Here is a 329-nt window from a genome sequence, read left to right as displayed (position 1 = left end):
TGGAGCCTCGTCCCGTGGGAGCCTTTTCCCATGGGGGCCTCGTCCCATGGGAGCCTTTTCCCATGGGGGCCAGGGAAATCTGGGGCGTGGAGCTGGAAATTAAACCAAGCTGGGGGGAGATGCGAGCATGCGGGGTGTCCCCCGCTCTGGAGGTCCCAGCACAGCCATGGCACCTCCAGTGCCGCAGCCGCCTTTTATGTCTATTGCCTTCCCTGCCAGAGCAGGAGGTTGTTTCCACCCTTCCCCCAGCAGAAAGAAGAGTCTTATTCAAGCCTTTGAAAATATCTGCAAGAGCAACTATTTACCCAGGGCACTTCCCGGAGCCCTCC

Source organism: Haliaeetus leucocephalus, unplaced genomic scaffold (genome assembly GCF_000737465.1).
Source record: "Haliaeetus leucocephalus isolate CR32 unplaced genomic scaffold, Haliaeetus_leucocephalus-4.0 Scaffold92, whole genome shotgun sequence".
In the NCBI taxonomy this organism is placed as follows: Eukaryota; Metazoa; Chordata; class Aves; order Accipitriformes; family Accipitridae; genus Haliaeetus; species Haliaeetus leucocephalus.
Note: the sequence above shows the minus strand (reverse complement) of the source record.